Source organism: Salmo salar, chromosome ssa06 (assembly GCF_905237065.1).
Source record: "Salmo salar chromosome ssa06, Ssal_v3.1, whole genome shotgun sequence".
NCBI classification, from domain to species: domain Eukaryota; kingdom Metazoa; phylum Chordata; class Actinopteri; order Salmoniformes; family Salmonidae; genus Salmo; species Salmo salar.
Window position 1 is genome coordinate 2790465 of NC_059447.1, and position 20463 is coordinate 2810927.

Here is a 20463-nt window from a genome sequence, read left to right on the forward strand (position 1 = left end):
GTAACTTTCGAAGACCGAATGATCATTCCAGACTGTTTCTATTGAGAGAGAGATAAAAGGTAAGATGATTATTGTGTATTCATATAGTTGATGATATTGTTATGTGTATTCATATAGTTGATGATATTGTTATGTGTATTAATATAGTTGATGATATTGTTGTGTATTCATATAGTTGATGATTTTGTTATGTGTATTCATATATTTGATGATATTGTAGTATTAATATAGTTGATGATATTGTTATGTGTATTCATATAGTTGATGATATTGTTATGTGTATTCATATAGTTGATGATATTGTTATGTGTATTCATATAGTTGATGATATTGTTATGTGTATTCATATAGTTGATGATATTGTTATGTGTATTCATATAGTTGATTCTATTTTTGGTGGACAGTGTTATAATAGTCCTACTCTCCTTAAAATGTTTTTGATGTAAATTAGATGTGTGGGGTGAATTCGTTTCTGTGCCCATCTGTGTGCCCCAGGGTGATCGCTCCTACACTATCTAGAATCTAAAAGGGTTCTTTGGCTGTCCCCATAGGAGAACCCTTTGTAGAACATATTTTGGTACTAGGTAGAACCCTTTTGGGTTCCATGAAGAACCCTTTCCACAGAGGGTTTTACATTGAAGCCAGAAGGGTTCTACCTGGAACCCCAAATAATCTCCTATGGGGACAGACGGAGGACCTGTTTGGAACCCTTTATTCTAAGAGTGTACTGGATCATAGGTCTATAGACAAGTCTTCTCAAAACATTTTTTAAAACATTTTGTGGAAAGCCAAACAATAACTTACACTTCCTCAAAACAGGTTGTGTGTATTCATTAGTGCCGACCGTAGCAAAACATTTGGCAACAGAAACCGTTTAGGTCACATTGTACAGTGTTTGGAGTAAACTGTTTATGCATCATTTTAGAACTGTTGGCTGTGGAGTAAACTAATGAATACAACCCAGTTTGTAGCCAACAACTCGGCTGTTTATACCTGATGCTGAAACCTGAACATAGCCTGGTGGTACACTAATATGCAAGCTAGATATTCTGGTTTTCTAAAGCTAGCCAGCTTCAGTTATCTTCACATTCCATCTCAGGCCTCATCCATCAGAATATACAGAGTGCTAGTCATCAGAAAGCTGCTCTCTCAGCAGAACAGAAAATATCTCAATGACTTGACATGTTCTGGTTGTGAATTCAGGCTACAAGGTGACAATCCTGTCAGGGATTATTGTAAAGTGTGTAGATAAATTAAATGTATGGTGTAATGTTAGTATAGTGAATGACAGTAAAACACTCCTAACAGTCTACCACAACTGAGACAGGTTGGTGTAATGTTAGTATAGTGAATGACAGTAAAACACTCCTAACAGTCTACTACTACTGAGACAGGTTGGTGTAATGTTAGTATAGTGAATGACAGTAAAACACTCCTAACAGTCTACTACTACTGAGACAGGTTGGTGTAATGTTAGTATAGTGAATGACAGTAAAACACTCCTAACAGTCTACTACTACTGAGACAGTTTGGTGTAATGTTAGTATAGTGAATGACAGTAAAACACTCCTAACAGTCTACTACTACTGAGACAGGTTGGTGTAATGTTAGTATAGTGAATGACAGTAAAACACTCCTAACAGTCTACTACTACTGAGACAGGTTGGTGTAATGTTAGTATAGTGAATGACAGTAAAACACTCCTAACAGTCTACTACTACTGAGACAGGTTGGTGTAATGTTAGTATAGTGAATGACAGTAAAACACTCCTAACAGTCTACTACTACTAAGACAGGTTGGTGTAATGTTAGTATAGTGAATGACAGTAAAACACTCCTAACAGTCTACTACTACTGAGACAGGTTGGTGTGATGTTAGTATAGTGAATGACAGTAAAACACTCCTAACAGTCTACTACTACTGAGACAGGTTGGTGTAATGTTAGTATAGTGAATGACAGTAAAACACTCCTAACAGTCTACTACTACTGAGACAGGTTGGTGTAATGTTAGTATAGTGAATGACAGTAAAACACTCCTAACAGTCTACTACTACTGAGACAGGTTGGTGTAATGTTAGTATAGTGAATGACAGTAAAACACTCCTAACAGTCTACTACTACTGAGACAGGTTGGTGTCAGTTTAATCAGACAAATGGAGCTGACTGGACGTGGTCAAGTCAAATTCAATATATCAATATTCAGATATTATAGTTCTACATTTAACATTTCAATATAATTGTATCATAGTTCCTCTATAGCGTAGTGATCCTCTACATTTCATATGATAATGTATTTGTATCATAGTTCTACTATAGTGTAGTGAACCTCTACATTTCATATGATAATGTAATTGTATCATTTACATTTACATTTTAGTCATTTAGCAGACGCTCTTATCCAGAGCGACTTACAAATTGGTGCATTCACCTATAATATCCAGTGGAACAACCACTTTACAATAGTGCATCTAAATCTTTTTAGGGGGGGGTTAGAAGGATTACCTTATCCTAACCCAGGTATTCCTTGAAGAGGTGGGGTTTCAGGTGTCTCCGGAAGGTGGTGATTGACTCCGCTGTCCTGGCGTCGTGAGGGAGCTTGTTCCACCATTGGGGTGCCAGAGCAGCGAACAGTTTTGACTGGGCTGAGCGGGAACTGTGCTTCCTCAGAGGTAGGGAGGCGAGCAGGCCAGAGGTGGATGAACGGAGTGCCCTTGTTTGGGTGTAGGGCCTGATCAGAGCCTGAAGGTACGGAGGTGCCGTTCCCCTAACAGCTCCGTAGGCAAGCACCATGGTCTTGTAGCGGATGCGAGCTTCGACTGGAAGCCAGTGGAGAGAGCGGAGGAGCGGGGTGACGTGAGAGAACTTGGGAAGGTTGAACACCAGACGGGCTGCGGCGTTCTGGATGAGTTGTAGGGGTTTAATGGCACAGGCAGGGAGCCCAGCCAACAGCGAGTTGCAGTAATCCAGACGGGAGATGACAAGTGCCTGGATTAGGACCTGCGCCGCTTCCTGTGTGAGGCAGGGTCGTACTCTGCGAATGTTGTAGAGCATGAACCTACAGGATCGGGTCACCGCCTTGATGTTGGTGGAGAACGACAGGGTGTTGTCCAGGGTCACGCCAAGGCTCTTAGCACTCTGGGAGGAGGACACAAGGGAGTTGTCAACCGTGATGGCGAGATCATGGAACGGGCAGTCCTTCCCCGGGAGGAAGAGCAGCTCCGTCTTGCCGAGGTTCAGCTTGAGGTGGTGATCCGTCATCCACACTGATATGTCTGCCAGACATGCAGAGATGCGATTCGCCACCTGGTTGTCAGAAGGGGGAAAGGAGAAGATTAATTGTGTGTCATCTGCATAGCAATGATATGAGAGACCATGTGAGGATATGACAGAGCCAAGTGACTTGGTGTATAGCGAGAATAGGAGTGGGCCAAGAACAGAGCCCTGGGGACACCAGTGGTGAGAGCACGTGGTGCGGAGACAGATTCTCGCCACGCCACCTGGTAGGAGCGACCTGTCAGGTAGGACGCAATCCAAGCGTGCGCGGTGCCAGAGATGCCCAGCTCGGAGAGGGTGGAGAGGAGGATCTGATGGTTCACGGTATCAAAGGCAGCAGATAGGTCTAGAAGGATGAGAGCAGAGGAGAGAGAGTTAGCTTTAGCAGTGCGGAGAGCCTCCGTGACACAGAGAAGAGCAGTCTCAGTTGAATGCCCAGTCTTGAAACCTGACTGATTAGGATCAAGAAGGTCATTCTGAGAGAGATAGCAAGAGAGCTGGCCAAGCACGGCGCGTTCAAGAGTTTTGGAGAGAAAGGGAAAGAAGGGATACTGGCCTGTAGTTGTTGACATCGGAGGGGTCGAGTGTAGGTTTTTTCAGAAGGGGTGCAACTCTCGCTCTCTTGAAGACGGAAGGGACGTAGCCAGCGGTCAAGGATGCGTTGATGAGCGAGGTGAGGTAGGGGAGAAGGTCTCCGGAAATGGTCTGGAGAAGAGAGGAGGGGATAGGGTCAAGTGGGCAGGTTGTTGGGCGGCCGGCCGTCACAAGACGCGAGATTTCATCTGGAGAGAGAGGGGAGAAAGAGGTCAAAGCACAGGGTAGGGCAGTGTGAGCAGGACCAGCAGTGTCGTTTGACTTAGCAACGAGGATCGGATGTCGTCAACCTTCTTTTCAAAATGGTTGACGAAGTCATCCGCAGAGAGGGAGGAGGGGGGGAGGGGGAGGAGGATTCAGGAGGGAGGAGAAGGTAGCAAAGAGCTTCCTAGGGTTAGAGGCAGATGCTTGGAGTTTAGAGTGGTAGAAAGTGGCTTTAGCAGCAGAGACAGAAGAGGAAAATGTAGAGAGGAGGGAGTGAAAGGATGCCAGGTCCGCAGGGAGGCGAAGTTTTCCTCCATTTCCGCTCGGCTGCCCGGAGCCCCTGTTCTGTGAGCTCGCAGTGAGTCGTCGAGCCACGGAGCAGGAGGGGAGGACCGAGCCGGCCTGGAGGATAGGGGGACAGAGGAGATCAAAGGATGCAGAGAGGGAGGAGAGGAGGGTTGAGGAGGCAGAATCAGGAGATAGGTTGGAGAAGGTTTGAGCAGAGGGAAGAGATGATAGGATGGAAGAGGAGAGAGTAGCGGGAGAGAGAGAGCGAAGGTTGGGACGGCGCAATACCATCCGAGTAGGGGGAGAGTGAGAAGTGTTGGATGAGAGCGAGAGGGAAAAGGATACAAGGTAGTGGTCGGAGACTTGGAGGGGAGTTGCAATGAGATTAGTGGAAGAACAGCATCTAGTAAAGATGAGGTCAAGCGTATTGCCTGCCTTGTGAGTAGGGGGGGAAGGTGAGAGGGTGAGGTCGAAAGAGGAGAGGAGTGGAAAGAAGGAGGCAGAGAGGAATGAGTCGAAGGTAGACGTGGGGAGGTTAAAGTCACCCAGAACTGTGAGAGGTGAGCCATCCTCAGGAAAGGAACTTATCAAGGCGTCAAGCTCATTGATGAACTCTCCAAGGGAACCTGGAGGGCGATAAATGATAAGGATGTTAAGCTTGAAAGGGCTGGTAACTGTGACAGCATGGAATTCAAATGAGGAGATAGACAGATGGGTCAGGGGAGAAAGAGAGAATGTCCACTTGGGAGAGATGAGGATTCCAGTGCCACCACCCCGCTGGCTCGATGCTCTAGGGGTATGCGAGAACACGTAGTCAGACGAGGAGAGAGCAGTAGGAGTAGCAGTGTTATCTGTGGTGATCCATGTTTCCGTCAGCGCCAGGAAGTCTAGGGACTGGAGGGTAGCATAGGCTGAGATGAACTCAGCCTTGTTGGCCGCAGACCGGCAGTTCCAGAGGCTGCCGGAGACCTGGAACTCCACGTGGGTCGTGCGCGCTGGGCCCACCAGGTTAGAGTGCCACGCGGTGTGGAGCGTTTGTATGGCCTGTGCAGAGGAGAGAGAACAGGGATAGGCAGGCACATAGTAGACAAGCTACAGAAGAGGCTACGCTAATGCAAATGAGATTGGAGTGACAAGTGGACTACACGTCTCGAATGTTCAGGAAGTTAAGCTTACGTTGCAAAAAATGTTATTGACTAAGATGATACAGTACTGCTGGCTGGTGGAGTAGGCTAGCTAGCAGTGGCTGCGTTGTTGACTTTGAACGTGTAGCTGGCTAGGTAACCTCGGTAGTTTCAGTACTACACCTTGTCATATCATAGTTCTACTATAGTGTAGTGATCCTCTACATTTCATATGATAATGTAATTGTATCATAGTTCCTCTATAGCGTAGTGATCCTCTAAATTTTATATGATAATGTATTTGTATCATAGTTCCTCTATAGCGTACTGATCCTCTACATTTCATATGATAATGTAATTGTATCATAGTTCCACTATAGTGTAGTGATCCTCTACATTTCATATGATAATGTAATTGTATCATAGTTCCACTAAAGTGCAGTGATCCTCGCTATATGAGCCACTTCACAATTCCAAACAAGTGACCCAAGTGAATTGGTGCCAATGGCACGATGCGTAGGTTGTTGGCCTTTTACATGTGCGACCTGGGTTGGCTTCCCTGCCCCGCTGTTCGCTACATTGGTGTCAGAAATAGTGTCTGAGACTTGCTTTTTTTTAAATTGCATTTGGGACAGTGTGAGCCAGGTAACAATTCCCACCATGTGGGTTAAGCCTATTGGTGCATTGTCAGAATGCACTCCCAGGACTTCTACTTCAATAACAAATGTTGGTTTGGATCCAAATAATCCATAGTTATATCCAAATAGAGGCGTTTTGTTCGTGCGTTCAAGACACTATCCGAAGGGTAAAGAAGGGTGACGCGCCCGACGCGTTTCGTGACAAAAAAATTCAAAATATTCCATTACCGTACTTGCAAGCATGTCAACCGCTGTTTAAAATAAATTTTTATGCTATTTTTCACGTAAAAAAAGCGATAATATTCCGACCGGGAGTCGTTGTTTTCGTTCAAAGAGAGAGAAAGTAAACATGGTGTCGGCTCGTGCACCGCTTCCAGTCTCATTGTCCTCAGGTCGACCACTTACCAAATGCACTAATGTTTTTCAGCCATGGCCTGCAAAGCCACCATTCATCGTTCTGGCGCCTTCTGAGAGCCTATGGGAGCGTTAGAAAATGTCACGTTATAACAGAGATCCCCTGTTTTGGTTAGAGATGATCAAGAAGGCCATGAAATGGTCAGAGAGGGCACTTTCTGTTTGGAATCTTCTCAGGTTTTGGCCTGCCAAATGAGTTCTGTTATACTCACAGCCACCATTCAAACAGTTTTAGAAACTTTAGGGTGTTTTCTATCCAAATCAAACAATGATATGCATATTCTAGTTACTGGGCAGGAGTAGTAACCAGATTAAATTGGGTACGTTTCTTATCCGGCCGTGCAAATACTGCCCCTATCCCCAACAGGTTAAATCACCATGACAACCATTTCATTATTTCTCCAGAGCAGCAAGGGAATCTAGAGACTCAACCTTTGTAGAATCACAATCACCTTTATTCACCAAGTACATTTGCACGTACATATGTAGGATCTTAATTTGAGCCAGTTTATTAAAATATTCCTGCAGGAACAGGAAACGTGAATTATTATGTGAATTATACTTAATTGACATTTCTGTAGGAGTTACTACATTTTTCGTAAGGAAAAGATCTAAGTGGAAATTACAAACTTCAGAAGCCTTTTGTAAACCTTTTACATTTGAGTCATTTAGCAGACACTCTTATCCAGAGAATACATTTCATGCATTTTTTTATTATTTTTTTATTATGTACTGGCCCCCGGCGGAATCGAACCCACAACCCTGGCATTGCACACACCATGCTGGCGTTGCAAACACCATGCTCTACCAACGGAGCCACAAGGAATACACAACAAGTTTTAGATGTCCTGCATTGCTGGAAAGTTCTTCTGCAGTGGGGGGTGATCAAATGAAGATCCTACATCTGTACACATAATTGTACATGGGGATATGTATGGGGGTCTATAACATCCAATCACAGAGGTTTACAGCAGCTGACAGTTTCAATGTTATTGCTAATAAGTCAAACTGCCCTTTTCAGATGAAGAGTAGCCTTCCCTGTAGCTCAGTTGGTAGAGCATGGTGTTTGCAACGCCAGGGTTGTGGGTTCAATTCCCACGGGGGGCCAGCACAGAAAAAATAAAATGTATGAAATGTATGCATTCACTACTGTAAGTCGCTCTGGATAAGAGTGTCTGCTAAATGATGTAAATGTAAAGCCATAATCTCTGTACAAATGTAGGATTTTAATTTGATCACCCTGTTGCAGAAAAAAATAAACTTGTAGTGTATTTGAGTGTAATTAAACTTTAAAAACGGTTTCTGAAGATGATAAATTCCACAAAACTGTTCATTAATTATAATCCACATAATAATTCAAATGTCCTGTTTCTGCAGGATTATTTTCCTGCTGTAGCAAACTGGCTCAAATTAAGATCCAACACCTGTAGCAATATACCTCTAATGTATATGGCTATATCAGGATATATATACCTCTAATGTATATGGCTATATCAGGATATATATACCTCTCTCTATTGGATATGGTTATATAAGGATATATATACCTCTCTCTAATGTATATGACTATATCAGGATATATATACCTCTCTCTAATGGATATGGTTATATCAGGATATTTATACCTCTCTCTATTGGATATGGTTATATATAGGATATATATATACCTCTCTCTAATGTATATGACTATATCAGGATATATATACCTCTCTCTAATGTATATGGTTATATCAGGATATATATACCTCTCTCTAATGTATATGACTATATCAGGATATATATACCTCTCTCTAATGTATATGAGTATATCAGGATATATATACCTCTCTCTAATGTATATGGCTCTATCAGGATATATATACCTCTCTCTAATGTATATGACTATATCAGGATATATATACCTCTCTCTAATGTATATGGTTATATCAGGATATATATACCTCTCTCTAATGTATATGACTATATCAGGATTGGCTTTTGACCATTTAACATATTTTATTTACTGTTGTTTAGGCTGGTTGAATGAGTTGCCTATGAAAGCTACTTCATCTGCAAGAAAACAGGCAGCTGCACCAGTGACTGTAAGTTATGTGATTTCCTCATATGAAATTAAAAGTAGGTTTGTAACCTACGCAGTTACAAAACGGCTGTTGAAACTGTGGCACATATTTCTCGGTAACATTAAATAAATGTGTTGGTATGTAGGAAAGACTGGCAGACTCCGTACTGTAGGTCTAGGCTACCTACAAACTATTATAAGGTTAGGGCGACGTCAGACATTAAATAGTCAGAGTAGGTTTGAGATATGATCACTTATCATGCTGACAAACCTGATGGTCTCTGTGAACTGATCGGAACAGGTTTAGACAGGTCATCTATGATATGTAGGTTATATACAGTACATTCTCTGACTTGCTAATGGTAGGACTATAACATTATGTGAACTGATCTGAACAGATTTAGGCTGGTCATCTATGATTTGTAGGTTATATACAGTACATTCTCTGTCCAGCTACTGGTAGGACTATAACATTATGTTGATCTGAACAGGTTTAAACTGGTCATCTATGATATGTAGGTTATATACAGTACATTCTCTGTCCTGCTACTGGTAGGACTATAACATTATGTTGATCTGAACAGGTTTAGACTGGTCATCTATGATATGTAGGTTATATACAGTACATTCTCTGTCCTGCTACTGGTAGGACTATAACATTATGTTGATCTGAACAGGTTTAGACTGGTCATCTATGATATGAAGGTTATATACAGTACATTCTCTGTCCTGCTACTGGTAGGACTATAACGTTATGTTGATCTGAACAGGTTTAGGCTGGTCATCTATGATAGGTAGGTTATATACAGTACATTCTCTGTCCTGCTACTGGTAGGACTATAACATTATGTGAACTGATCTGAACAGGTTTAGTCTGGTCATCTATGATATGTAGGTTATATACAGTACATTCTCTGTCCTGCTACTGGTAGGACTATAACATTATATTGATCTGAACAGGTTTAGACTGGTCATCTATGATATGTAGGTTATATACAGTACATTCTCTGTCCTGCTACTGGTAGGACTATAACATTATGTTGATCTGAACAGGTTTAGACTGGTCATCTATGATATGTAGGTTATATACAGTACATTCTCTGTCCTGCTACTGGTAGGACTATAACATTATGTTGATCTGAACAGGTTTAGACTGGTCATCTATGATATGTAGGTTATATACAGTACATTCTCACTGCTTCCTCAGAGGTAGGGGGGCCAGCAGGCCAGAGGTGGATGAACGCAGTGCCCTTGTTTGGGTGTAGGGCCTGATCAGAGCCTGAAGGTATGGAGGTGCCGTTCCCTTCACAGCTCCGTAGGCAATCACCATGGTCTTGTAGCGGATGCGAGCTTCAACTGGAAGCCAGTGGAGAGAGCGGAGGAGCGGGGTGACGTGAGAGAACTTGGGAAGGTTGAACACCAGACGGGCTGCGGCGTTCTGGATGAGTTGTAGGGGTTTAATGGCACAGGCAGGGAGCCCAGCCAACAGCGAGTTGCAGTAATCCAGACGGGAGATGACAAGTGCCTGGATTAGGACCTGCGCCGCTTCCTGTGTGAGGCAGGGTCGTACTCTGCGAATGTTGTAGAGCATGAACCTACAGGATCGGGTCACCGCCTTGATGTTGGTGGAGAACGACAGGGTGTTGTCCAGGATCACGCCAAGGTTCTTAGCACTCTGGGAGGAGGACACAAGGGAGTTGTCAACCGTGATGGCGAGATCATGGAACGGGCAGTCCTTTCCCCGGGAGGAAGAGCAGCTCCGTCTTGCCGAGGTTCAGCTTGAGGTGGTGATCCGTCATCCACACTGATATGTCTGACAGACATGCAGAGATGCGATTCGCCGCCTGGTTATCAGAAGGGGGAAAGGAGAAGATTAATTGTGTGTCGTCTGCATAGCAATGATAGGAGAGACCATGTGAGGATATGACAGAGCCAAGGTTATATACAGTACATTTTCTGTCCTGCTACTGGTAGGACTATAACGTTATGTGAACTGATCTGAACAGGTTTAGACTGGTCATACATTTTCGGCCTTCAGTCTATATTCTCAGGTACATTTAGAAAATAACAGATTGAAAGACAATAAATAGCCTACTTTTAATGAATAAAAAATAATTTTGAGATTTGGCCTTGTGTTGTTGTACTGTCTATAACTACCTTAACAAACAGTGACTTATTATTATTATTAATAGTAATATTATTGTTGCTGTACTGTCTATAACTACCTTAACAAACAGTGACTTATTATTATTATTAATAGTAATATTATTGTTGCTGTACTGTCTATAACTACCTTAACAGTGACTTATTATTATTATTATTATTATTATTGTTATTATTGTTATTGCTGTACTGTCTATAACTACCTTAACAAAGAGTAACTTATTATTATTATTATTATTATTATTAACTTAATTATTATTATTATTATTGTTGCTGTACTGTCTATAACTACCTTAACAAACAGTAACTTATTATTATTATTATTTTTATTATTGTTGTTGCTGTACTGTCTATAACTACCTTAACAAACAGTGACTTATTATTATTATTATTATTATTGTTGCTGTACTGTCTATAACTACCTTAACAAACAGTGACTTATTATTATTATTGACAGTTACCATGGAGATGAAATGTCACAACTACATGTTCATGTGATGCATTAAATCACCTGACTGTTTCTATGTCTGTTAGTAAATGTTTTATTTCGCAAAGAGATAATGAATAAATGATAACAATTGACATTAAATAATTAGTTGTTACTGTGTTAACCACAACCAACATGCTGGATCTCTGTTTAGTTGTTACTGTGTTAACCACAACCAACATGTTGGATCTCTGTTTAGTTGTCACTGTGTTAACCACAACCAACATGCACAATTGGATCTCTGTTTAGTTGTCACTGTGTTAACCACAACCAACATGCTGGATCTCTGTTTAGTTGTCACTGTGTTAACCACAACCAACATGTTGGATCTCTGTTTAGTTGTCACTGTGTTAACCACAACCAACATGTTGGATCTCTGTTTAGTTGTCACCTTGTGTTAACCACAACCAACATGCTGGATCTCTGTTTAGGGGTCAGTGCTGTAAAATGAATCTCTCTGAGGAGAGAGAGGAGGGGGGGCCCTGCCTCTAAAAGCGTCTCTCTGAGGGACATGACACCAAAGCTAAGAGGTAAGATGACAATTTTATGAAGAATTTATTATGTTTATTTCCAAAATAAATAGCTATCTTAAGATGAATGCAGTTACTGTAATTCTCTCTGGATAAGAGCATCTGCTAAATCAGGGGTTCTCAATCCGGGGTCTGTGGAGGTACTGCAGGGGTTCCACGGCACCCTGACTGTACTCGTTGCAATGTAAGACATTTGATAGAATTTCCACATGACACGACCACTTTGTCTACTCTTAATTATTGACTAATATAATGGAATGCATATTTTTTTAACCAATTGTGATCTTTTTCACAAGCAGAATTCTGACAATATTACCGTTATATCAACACACTCTTCACACCCGTTTAACAACTCTAAATATCTTTGGCATAGTAGGCATCAAGTCCCTTGCCAATAATGTTGCCTACAACGTTGCATACAATGTTCATTTTCATCAAACACATATTATGCCCTTAATGCCTTCAATTGCCTAATTTATAGCCATGTCCAATTTAGGATTATTTTTTAACAACGTGATGTTGCGCTCCAAAGGGAGAACTTGAAATAACATGATGTAGATAATTAAATAATCAAAAGAAAAACGTGTTTATTATACACTCTTAGAAAAGAAGGTTCCTTATTGAACCAAAAAGGCTTCTATCACTTCCTTAATATATGGAACCACTAAAAGTGATATATATTTTTGGGTTCAGTGAAGAAGAACCTCTAGAGTTCTGATCAACGAAAGGTTAATGTTTTGAGGACGTGAACCCAGCAGCCCTCCAGGGGTCAGATCAATTCCTCCCGTTTTTCCAGCGCCCGGCCCGGGATATAAACCAGCCACCTTTCAACCACAGGTCCAACTCCTGCCACAGCTCCAACTCCTTAGCCGCTGGGTGAAAACCTGAGTTAATTTTCTGAAATAAGCATGAGTTAATCTGCCAAAATGAAGACAAAATGTTTTAGAGACATACATGGTATCACTTGTTACATATAAGTATTATACATAAATCATTGCCAAAAGCACAAGACATATATTATTAATGGATTGATCATATAGAAATATAAAACATTATTTTTAACTTCTCCAAAGCAATGACGTGGCATTGTATTGTAGTTCAACTGTATTTAATGGTGTATGTAGTTGTGTTGTCATGTGAATGTTGTATTGTAGTAACCAACTGTATTTAATGGTGTTATGTAGTTGTGTTGTGAATGTTGTATTGTAGTAATCCTCAACTGTATTTAATGGTGTTATGTAGTTGTGTTGTCATGTTGTGAATGTTGTATTGTAGTAATCAACTGTATTTAATGGTGTTATGTAGTTGTGTTGTCATGTTTTGGATATTGCATTGTAGTAGGCCTAGCCCTCACCAACAGAGACAGCAACAGACAACACAGAGAAAGTGATGGAGAAAGTGATGGAGAAAGTGACAGAGAAAGTGATGGAGAGAGGCAGAGGATGGGAGTGTACAGTAGACTGGGATTATAATTACTGCACTGCGCGTGTGTGTGTGTGTGTGTGTGTGTGTGTCTGTGTGTGTGTGAGAGAGAGAGTGAGAGGGTGTTTTGGTACTGTAGGATTCTTTAATCAGTGTGGCTCATTGGACAGGTCAGAGTCTCAACACAATTGAAAACTTACCATCAACAAAACAGCAAATTATGGAATTTCTCGTGGAAGAATGGTTTCACATCCCTCCAAAAGTTCCAGACACTTGAAGGAGCTGTTAAGAGAGAGGGAGGGAGAGAGAACAGGAAGAACCTGATATGTAAATGAGTAGAGCAAACGAAAGTAACTTTCTGGTCATCTATGATATGTAGGTTATATACAGTACATTCTCTGTCCTGCTACTGGTAGGACTATAACATTATGTTGATCTGAACAGGTTTAGACTGGTCATCTATGATATGTAGGTTATATACAGTACATTCTCTGTCCTGCTACTGGTAGGACTATAACATTATGTTGATCTGAACAGGTTTAGACTGGTCATCTATGATATGAAGGTTATATACAGTACATTCTCTGTCCTGCTACTGGTAGGACTATAACATTATGTTGATCTGAACAGGTTTAGGCTGGTCATCTATGATATGTAGGTTATATACAGTACATTCTCTGTCCTGCTACTGGTAGGACTATAACATTATGTTGATGTGAACAGGTTTAGACTGGTCATCTATGATATGTAGGTTATATACAGTACATTCTCTGTCCTGCTACTGGTAGGACTATAACATTATGTTGATCTGAACAGGTTTAGACTGGTCATCTATGATATGAAGGTTATATACAGTACATTCTCTGTCCTGCTACTGGTAGGACTATAACATTATGTTGATCTGAACAGGTTTAGACTGGTCATCTATGATATGTAGGTTATATACAGTACATTCTCTGTCCTGCTACTGGTAGGACTATAACATTATGTTGATCTGAACAGGTTTAGACTGGTCATCTATGATATGTAGGTTATATACAGTACATTCTCTGTCCTGCTACTGGTAGGACTATAACATTATGTTGATCTGAAAAGGTTTAGACTGGTCATCTATGATATGTAGGTTATATACAGTACATTCTCTGTCCTGCTACTGGTAGGACTATAACATTATGTTGAACTGATCTGAACCGGTTTAGACTGGTCATCTCTGATATATTTGACTGGGCAAGTCAGTTAAGAACAAATTCTTATTCACAAAGACCGCCTAGCCCAACCAAACCTGGACGACGCTGTTCCAATTGTGAGCTGCCCTATGGGACTCCCAACCACAGTCAGATGTAATGCTGCCTGGATTCAATCCAGGGACTACAGTGACATCTCTTGCACTGAGATGCAGTGTCTTAGACCACTGTGCCACTCGGGAGCCAGAGTCGAGGTTTAGACCTCTAAACATTTAGATCACTATACATTATAACCTAGTCTACTTTATGTTATATAACATCTACATATCACTAACAACCCACTACTATACATTATAACCTAGTCTACTTTACATAATATAACATCTACATATCACTAACAACCCACTACTATACATTATAACCTAGTCTACTTTACATAATATACCATCTACATATCACTAACAACCCACTACTATACATTATAACCTAGTCTACTTTACATAATATAACATCTACATATCACTAACAACCCACTACTATACATTATAACCTAGTCTACTTTACATAATATAACATCTACATATCACTAACAACCCACTACTATACATTATAACCTAGCCTACTTTACATAATATAACATCTACATATCACTAACAACCCACTACTATACATTATAACCTAGTCTACTTTACATAATATAACATCTACATATCACTAACACACCTCTATTATACATTATAACCTAGTCTACTTTACATAATATAACATCTACATATCACTAACAACCCACTACTATACATTATAACCTAGTCTACTTTACATAATATAACATCTACATATCACTAACAACCCACTACTATACATTATAACCTAGTCTACTTTACATAATATAACATCTACATATCACTAACAACCCACTACTATACATTATAACCTAGTCTACTTTACATAATATAACACCTACATATCACTAATATAATATAACATCTACATATCACTAACAACCCACTACTATACATTATAACCTAGCCTACTTTACATAATATAACATTATGTAACATCAACATAACATCTCCACTACATGGAGAAAATGTGAAAAATAGCAATCACAACTACATATTCATGTGATGCATTAAATCACCTGACTGTTTGGATGTGTCTGTTAGTTAATGTTTTATTTCTAAGAGATAATTAATAGAACAATTGACCTTCAATAAATAGTTGTTACTGTGTTAACCACAACCAACATCCTGGATCTCTGTTTAGGGGTCAGTGCTCTAAAATGAGTCTCTCTGGGGAGAGAGAAGAGGAGGACCCTGCCTCTAAAATGAGTCTCTCTGGGGAGAGAGAGGAGGGGGGCCCTTCCTTTAAAATGCTTCTCTCTGGGGGACATGACACCAAAGCTAAGAGGTGAGATAACAATTTTATGAATAATTTATTACGTTTATTTCCAAAATAAATAGCTATCTTAAGATAAATGCACTTACTGTAAATCTCCTTGGATAAGAGCATCTGCTAAATCAGGGGTTCTCAATCCGGGGTCTGTGGAGGTACTGCAGGGGTTCCTGACTGTACTCGTTGCAATGTAAGACATTTGATAGAATTTTCACATGACACGACCACTTTGTCTACTCTTAATTATCGCCTAATATAATGGCATGCATATTTTTTAAACAATTCTGATTGTTGTCACAAGCAGAATTTTGACAATTTACCGTTATATCAACACACTTCACACCTGTTTAACAACTCTAAATAGCTTTTGGCATAGTAGGCATCAAGTCCCTTGCCAATAATGTTTTCTACAACGTTTTCATCGAACACATATTACGCCCTAGATGCCTTCAATTTGCCTAATTTATAGCCACGCCCAATTTAGGATTGTTTTTTAACAACGTGATGTTGTGCTCCAAAGGGAGAACTTGAAATAACATGATGTAGATAATTAAATAATCAAAAGAAAAAATGTGTTTGTTTTACGCTCTTAGAAAAGAAGGTTCCTTGTAGAAGCGAAAAGGCTTCTATCACTTCCTTAACCTCTATGGGCTAGGTGGGACGCTTGCGTCCCACCTACTCAACAGCCAGTGTAATCCCGTGGCGCGTTATTCAAATACCTTAGAAATGCAAAACCTTAAATTTTTCCAAAATATGACTATTTTACACCATTTTAAAGATAAGACTCTCGTTAATCTAACCACACTGTCCGATTTCAAAAAGGCTTTACAACGAAAGCAAAACATTAGATTATGTCAGCAGAGTACCCAGCCAGAAATAATCAGGCACCCATTTTTCAAGCTAGCATATAATGTCACATAAACCCAAACCACAGCTAAATGTAGCACTAACCTTTGATGATCTTCATCAGATGACAACCCTAGGACATTATGTTATACAATACATGCATGTTTGGGTTTATACATGCATTCCCACCGAACACTGCCGGTGAATTTACTAAATTACTCACGATAAACGTTCACAAAAAAGCATAACAATTATTTTAAGAATTATAGATACAGAACTCCTCTATGCACTCGATATGTCCGATTTTAAAATAGCTTTTCGGTGAAAGCACATTTTGCAATATTCTCAGTAGATAGCCCGGCATCACAGGGCTAGCTATTTAGACACCCAGCAAGTTTAGCACTCATCAAAGTCAGATTTACTATAAGAAAATGTTATTACCTTTGCTGTCTTCGTCAGAATGCACTCCCAGGACTTCTACTTCAATAACAAATGTTGGTTTGGTCCAAAATAATCCATCGTTATATCCAAACAGCGGCGTTTTGTTCGTATGCGTTCAAGACACTATCCGAAAGGGTAAATAAGGGTGGCGAGCATGGCGCAATTCGGACAATTTTTTTTGAAATATTCCATTACCGTACTTCGAAGCATGTCAACCGCTGTTTAAAATCCAATTTTATGCCATTTTTCTCATAAAAAAGCAATAATATTCCGACCGGGAATCTGCGTTTAGGTAAACAGACAAAAGAAAAGAAAGCATTCCGTTGACTCGGGCACGCGCCTAAGCCATAGTACTCTGGTGGCCACTTGCCAAAAGCGATAACGATGTTTCAGCTAGAGCCTGCCTCGATATCGTTCAGCTTTTCCCGGGCTCTGAGAGCCTATGGGAGCCGTAGGAAGTGTCACGTTATTGCACAGATCCTCAGTCTTCAATAAAAGAGCCAAGATGAAACACTACTTCTCAGACAGGCCACTTCCTGCATGAAATCTTTTCAGGTTTTGGCCTGCCATATGAGTTCTGTTATACTCACAGACACCATTCAAACAGTTTTAGAAACTTTAGGGTGTTTTCTATCCAAAGCCAATAATTATATGCATATTCTAGTTACTGGGCAGGAGTAGTAACCAGATTAAATTGGGTACGGTTTATATCCGGCTGTGTCAATACTGCCCCCTAGCCCTAACAGGTTAATATATGGAATCACTAAAAGTGATATATATTTTTGGGCGAAGAACCTCTAGAGTTCTGATCAACGAAAGGTGAATGTTTTGAGGATGTGAACCCAGCAGCCCTCCAGTGGTCAGATCAATTCCTCCCGTTTTTTCCAGCGCCCGGCCCGGGGTATAAACCAGCCACCTTTCGACCACAGGTCCAACTCCTGCCACAGCTCCAACTCCTTAGCCGCTGGACGAAAACCTGAGTTAATCTTGAGAAATTAGCATAAATGAACCTGCCAAAATGAAGACAAAACGCTTTGGAGACATACATGTTATCACTTGTTATACATAAGTATTATACATAAATCATTGCCAAAAGCACAAGACATATATTATTTATGGATTTATCATATGAAATATCAAAACATTATTTTTAACTACTACAAAGCATTTACATGTGGAGCAGCAACCACTGACTCACTGCATTATTCTATAGTATTATCAAGACACCTGCTGTTAACTCTTAAATCCGTGGAGGGCTTCTCCCTCTCTTGTTGACGGATGCTGGCTACCTCTGTCCGGTTCTCCTCTCCTCACTAGATGGACGGTAACTTTAGTGTTTAAACCCTCTGTGTCCAAGGACCACACTTTTGAATATTATTTTCGGGGCTCCTCAGTAGGCTGGACACATTACATTTTTAACAATGTTTTTTGTTGTTGATAAAAAGTACTTAATTGCATCCGCCATGGAGACCAGTTTCGTAACATTACCTTATGTCTCTAGTTTTGAGGTAATTGCTAAAGAACAGGCCTTATTTCAGGTGAATTTTCACCCTGCCAGCTCCTATTAGTTCTATTGAGCACCGTGGCACCAACTCACCTTCTGTTCTGCTTTTCTATTGTTATCAATGAGACTTCTCGGCATTAAATTGAACGATGACCTCAGGTAACTTATTAACAGTATTACAGCTACTTTTTTGAGCGATGTCACTATTCGTCTGGGTTTATGTTTTGGTGACCGACAGTACTAAATGTTAAACATTTTCTGGTCATGGTTAACCATATGTGTTTTCAGAAAAGGTTTAGAACTTAAACAAACACGTCCCTGTCCTCTTTTTTCAAGATGTAGCTGATTTAAACAGACAGAAGACATTTTCTAATTAAGAAATAACACTTTCTTTTGACGACTCGTTGTCCCTAAATGGCTGCTGGGTAATTTGATCGAAATCTTCGTTCGTAGGCATCAGTTTGAGCGAATGAAGCGCAGGTTCACTGATTTGCAAACCAAATGGACAGGTCTAGCTCATTGATTTGTAGATCTGACGCAGTTTGCTACCTCAGATTATGAGTATAGCAGCTGTCGTGAATGAGTTATGTAGAACCCACAGAAGGCCACAGGGAGGAGTAAGAGAGATATAAACCCACACTGATTTTTACCTTAAAAAACCCTGAACCTAACATTCACTCAAATGTATTTATAAAGCCCTTTTACATCAGCAGATGTCACAAAGTGCTATACAGAAACTCTAACCCTACGTATAACTGATTTTATCCTTAACCCTAGTCCTAGGTAGAACCTATTTTAGCCTTAACCCCTAACCCTACATATGACCTATTTTTGCCTTAACCCCTAACCCTACATATGACCTGTTTTAGCCTAATCCTTAACCCCTAATTCCAGGGTAGGGCCTAGAACCCTTTTAGAAACTATTTTAGTAATAATATTATGTTAGTGAATACCATTATAGCACTAAATAGCATGTTGATTATTTTGTTAATCAAAACCTGTCTAAACATTTTGCTTTTTTGTTTTGTTATTTTATTATATTTATTGTTTCAAGGCAGAACACTAGATAAACAAGACACATTAGTTTTATTTTCCAAATGTGGTTTGAACTGGGTGACCTAGTAACCTCTATGTGAAAGTCCAGGAATTGGTGTAGGATAGGTGGGGCAGGTTTGAGACTGATCTAACGAATTAATGAGAAAAATACACTTTATTTCTCAGCTGCCTCACAAATGTCTGTCAGTGAATTAATAACTTTTAATTGCTAAATATTTCCAATAGATGGCAGCATAAGACCACAAAGCATCAGTTATAGGCTACAAGCAGCAATATGATTGACATAACATAGCATGCAACCACAGACTATATGTCCCATGATTTTCTAAAATGGTCAGTCATTACTTTAGTTAGCTATATATCTCGTATTAGGCCTGTGTTGTTTTTGGGAGAGCAACATAAATAGTGACTATAGCAGGTATTGAACCCTGGTAAATTATCAATAGTCACTACCTCAACTTTAGTATACATGCATTATAAAACATTTTCTTAATTCCAAACTGAATTTGGTAAAAGGGCTTTTATGTTCTCTGCGCCATCGTCTTGGAACGCCTTACAAAATACTTTTAAACTGTAACTTGTCCCGATTGGTATTTTTTAAATCACTGATGAATGATCTTGAGACTGATTCCCTGACCTGTCAATGTTTTTAATATGCTGTTTTGATTTTGTTATACTCTTGTGAATTCTATGGTTTTTACTAGATTACTTGTAGTTTTTCATGTTGTTTGTCTGTAATTTTTGTAATGACTTGGTGCTGGATATCTTGGCCAGGACGCTCTTGAAAAAGGAGATTATAAATCTCAATGAGCCCCTTCCTTGTTAAATAAAGGTTAAAT

The 20463-nt window shown here is 40.1% G+C and overlaps 2 long non-coding RNA genes across 2 annotated transcripts in view; one reads left to right on the forward strand and one right to left on the reverse strand.

Annotated features, from left to right (window-relative positions):
* On the forward strand, positions 1-11724 carry LOC123743355 (uncharacterized). Its single transcript, XR_006770089.1, has 3 exons — positions 1-59; positions 8551-8618; positions 11678-11724. It is a non-coding gene; the product is annotated as an uncharacterized lncRNA (long non-coding RNA).
* LOC123743356 (uncharacterized) overlaps positions 10404-20463 on the reverse strand; it is an 18990-nt gene continuing 8930 nt past the window's right edge. The window contains exons 2-3 of the long non-coding RNA XR_006770090.1: positions 13399-13480; positions 10404-10440 (exon numbers count right to left, since the gene is read on the reverse strand). This is a non-coding gene — a long non-coding RNA (uncharacterized lncRNA). The remainder of the gene's footprint in view (positions 10441-13398; positions 13481-20463) is intronic.